We start from the raw sequence: 4,660 nt of genomic DNA, 5'->3' as shown, positions 1-4,660 counted from the left end.
GCCAATAGGTAAAGGGCTTAGCCCATACAGCCTTATAGTAAACCTTTAAGCTGCCAAACGAAAGAGTTGTCTGTGACTTGAACAAAAAATTAAAAAAAATAGCTAATGGTTATAATTCACAGACTTTTTAGTTTATTTTTGTTCAATTCAATATTTATATATTGTAATAATAATTATTACTTATAACCATGAATTATTTAATATTTTTAGATCTTATTGATTCCATTAGTAAAAAACTCAATGGCCTACTATTACTCTATTCTTATTATATATGATCAGAGAGTTTTGGCAGCAACCCGAGTGAAGCGTCACTTGAAGTTTTATTTTAATATTTTTTTTGTAGTGAAAACTTCTTTAGAATCGTTATGATTTCAAACCGGATGCAACGGAAAAAAACGACAGGTAAGAGACACAAATACAAAAATGTGTAGGATGAAGCCAGCAAAGAATGAGACAGAAATATACAGGTGAATGAAGTTAGCCCCTCAAAAATTTTTTTTTTTCATATTTTCTACTTATTTTCTTTTAATTAGTTTGTTCATAATTTGTTCTTGATTGTTCACTGTTAATAATTGTTTGTTCTTCATTTATTTATTTAAAAATAATATTTAAAAATATACCTAAAAGTTAGCCCCTTTATTGCAATTTTTAATATTTTTTCATCTTTAATGACTCGTAAATATTCATTTTAGATTGTTCTTATATAAAACGCGTTTGTTCTCTTTCGGAATTACTCGTTTTTCTTTAATTAACTATTTGTATTAGTTGAATAAATGTATGCAAAATATGTGTACTGCGCATGCGTCAATTAGAATGCCTAAGCTTTCTACGCGGTTTTAATCGTGAAAAAAACAACAAATATAAATCCTGAAGGAGCAATTAATTGGTATACAGTTTAATTAAAAAAAAATAAAAAAATAATGTGCATCGGCGTAAAGTTAGATCAAATACATTTTTTCCATCCTCCTACCTATCGTTATGAAGGTATAAAAAAGATAGGTTATGAGTTCACATAGGTAATATAAAGAAATAAGTAAATATGTTCATTATTTATCTTTCAAAATTTATTTATTTACTGAATTATTTAAGAATGATAGGCATATAAATTATACTTCCTGTTTAATTATCCTAACCAAAAATATGTTTATGCTTAAAGTCACGTGTTTATGTTATTCGAAAATATTAAGCTCCAAGCAGCATTTAGCTCCAACTAAATTCATTAAGAACCAATTTTTCAATCGAAGATTAAAACAACATTAATACTGAGAATGAATATTTATTTATAAAATACACATATATGTTTTGACCACAAAATTCGCACGATAATTTAAATTAATATTCATTATATTAATTTCAATACATGAAGTGCACAAGTCTTTGATGGAGTGGAGATATAGAGAGATAACTCTCAACAGCTGATCCTTCTGTTGCTGGTGCATTTGACTGATCACTGTCAAATTTGTCCTCAGGAACAACAATTTTCTTTTTGCTGGTTCTGATTGTTTACTTGTACTTGCTTCAGATATATTAAGAGGTGATGTGGCAATACACACTTGCCTTGCCCTTGTGTTCCTGCGCTGGAGCTACTTGGATAGCTTTGTCATTACTACACCTATTTTCAAGTGGCTGGACATCTGGAAATATGAAATAATGTTATCAATTTTTAGGTACCCAACAAACTTATAGTTTGTAAATATATAGGATTATATGTGTACTGTAGTAGTAGTAGTAGTATGTAACTTCCTAGTCATCATCATCATCAGCCCATATAAATCTCCCCTTGCTGGACACTGGTCTCCACTATCATTGAGAGGGTTTTTAGGCCTTACTCCACCACGCTGGCCTAGTGCTGGTTGGTGGATTACACACCTAAGAAAATCCTAATAACATTTAGGTGTCCAGGTTTCATCACAATGTTTTCCTTCACTGTTAAAGTAAGTAAGTGATATTACACTGTGATAAATTTTCATTATCGCAAACTTCCTAGAACCTTATGTAATAGGAACTGAGGTCCACTTGCCCATTCTGGCTACTTCCACTAACTAACAAACTATTCTCCTTTTTTCTGATATTGTTATTTGATTATGAGATCTGTGAGTGTAACTAATTATTGACAGTTACGCCTACCTTGACTACAAGATGGCAAAGGTATATGACACATCTCATTTTTAGTCCTCTCTTCAATCTTCTTGATAATATTGAGTATTAGTGAGTCTTTGCCGTTTCACAAATGCAGGCCGAGGTTAACTTTGAGTGAATTTTCGTTTTCTATCTGCCCGATAATCAAATGTGGTTGGTAAACAGTTTGGTTTGCACATTATTTCATTTATTTATTTTTTAATTTTTTTAATTAAACTGTATACCAATTAATTGCTCCTTCAGGATTTATAATTGTTTTTTTTCACGATTAAAACCGCGTAGAAAGTTTAGGCATTATAGTTGACGCATGCACAGTACACATATTTTGCATACATTTATTCAACTAATACAAATAGTTCATTAAACAAAAAATGAGTAATTTCGAAAGTGAACAAACGTATTTTATATAAGAACAATCGAAAATAAATATTTACGAGTCATTAAGGACGAAAAAATATTAAAAATTTCAATCGGGGGGCTAACTTGTAGGTATATTTTTAATAACTTATTTTAAATAAATAAATGAAGAACAAACAATTATTAACAGTGAACAATCAAGAACAAATGATGAACAAACGAATTAATATATAATAAGTAGAAAATAGAAAAAAAAAATTTTTTGGAGGGGCTAACTTCAGTCACCTGAAATATACATACTATTTAATACAGCGCCATCTGTGAGAATTTTTAATACTAACGTGTGTATGAAAGCTCTTGTAGTGAATTTTAATTTAGGATTATACGTGAAATTAAAATATCAATTCACAGAGGGCGCTACCTTACAATTATTTACTAATGACAAAATTTTACATATACTTAAGACGTTTAGGATAATTGTATTTTAATTTTGGAAGGTTTCACTTCTACCACGTGTGAATTGCACACATTTTGTTTTTTAATAGTTTATTGTGATGTATGATATATAAACTGGGTGTTGTTTTGTGTATTAAACGTCAATAATCGTTGTTCACGATTATTGAGGCATTTGAATAAAACTGTGGCTAACATAGCAGTGACTGTTTTTTTTTTTCAAGATAAAAGGTCTGCGGAAATTCACGCTCACTCAATGTGCTATTCATCTAGTTGATGTCAAAACTCCCAAAAAGCAATAAAAAGAGATACACCAGATTTTTATTGAAAAAAATATATTATTATATAACTACGACAGACTAGGCTGTATAGGCTACGCTCTTTGCCTGCTTATTGGCGAATTTAAAAACAACAACAATAATATCGTTGCCGGCTTCCGGATTTTCATTTCATTTTATTGTTATTATGAGGATATAATAATAATAAAATGTACGTAAGGGCTTATTTCTAGCAACATTAACCACAATTAACTTAATTAATACTGTAAATAATGATGAGAGCGATTATTGATTTCGAAGAAAACAATTAACAACTTAATTTTAGCTGCAGAAAAAAACAGATTTCTCTTAAACCTGGGTGAGAATATAAAAATGTTTTTTTCAATATGAAACGATATTTTTTTGTCTATCATATTAAGTTAAAACCATCATGACCCGACAACTTTTTTTAGGGGCCCAAACGCCCTAAGAAAATGGGCATTGTCCTTTATTATTTAGCACAACAAGATATAAAAATAGTCACAAACACACTGTTAGATAACAACACACCACGCTGACATCTTATTAAAAAGCTGTAATACGCAGCCGCATACAGTGTACAGTAGTATTGGCTCACGTAGTTTTCACATACACTAACACAGGTTAAATGCTCAAATACAAGCAAGTATTAAGCAGTGTGCAATATACATACACACCGACATCTGCTCTCTCGCTCTGGCTCACTAATTACAGGCGACTATGCTTAGAAGACGGGAGTGGGGACGCTACGAAGTATGGCACAAAGAGGAGAGACCGATAATATAAAATAGTATGTATATTTCTGTCTCATTCTTTGCTGGCTTCATCCTACACATTTTTGTATTTGTGTCTCTTACCTGTCGTTTTTTCCGTTGCATCCGGTTTGAAATCACAACGATTCTAAAGAAGTTTCACTTCAAAAATGAAACCCGCAAAATTATAATTTGCGTAATTACTGGTGGTAGGACCACTTGTGAGTCCGCGCGGGTAGGTACCACCACCCCGCCTATTTCTGCCGTGAAGCAGTAATGCGTTTCGGTTTGAAGGGTGGGGCAGCCGTTGTAACTATACTTGAGACCTTAGAACTTATATCTCAAGGTGGGTGGCGCATTTTCGTTGTAGATGTCTATGGGCTCCAGTAACCACTTAACATCAGGTGGGCTGTGAGCTAGTCTACCCATCTAAGCAATAAAAAAAAACGTGTGCAAGAGGGCTTAAAGAAAACCATGTAACGTGGCCAGCCTTATTGTTAGCGTTCCTGTACCGTCTCCATTTCACCACACGTGAGTCGTATGCTTATAGAGTAATGTACAGGAATAAAATAGCATGAGTTCTGCTACAGCACTGCCGAGTCGCTCCGACTGTGTCGGCATTTCAAATAGCTTCTTTTGTCTTTGCAATGTAGGTACAAATAT

This window comes from Bombyx mandarina, chromosome 24, assembly GCF_030267445.1.
Source record: "Bombyx mandarina strain Sakado chromosome 24, ASM3026744v2".
Taxonomy (NCBI): domain Eukaryota; kingdom Metazoa; phylum Arthropoda; class Insecta; order Lepidoptera; family Bombycidae; genus Bombyx; species Bombyx mandarina.
Note: the sequence above shows the minus strand (reverse complement) of the source record.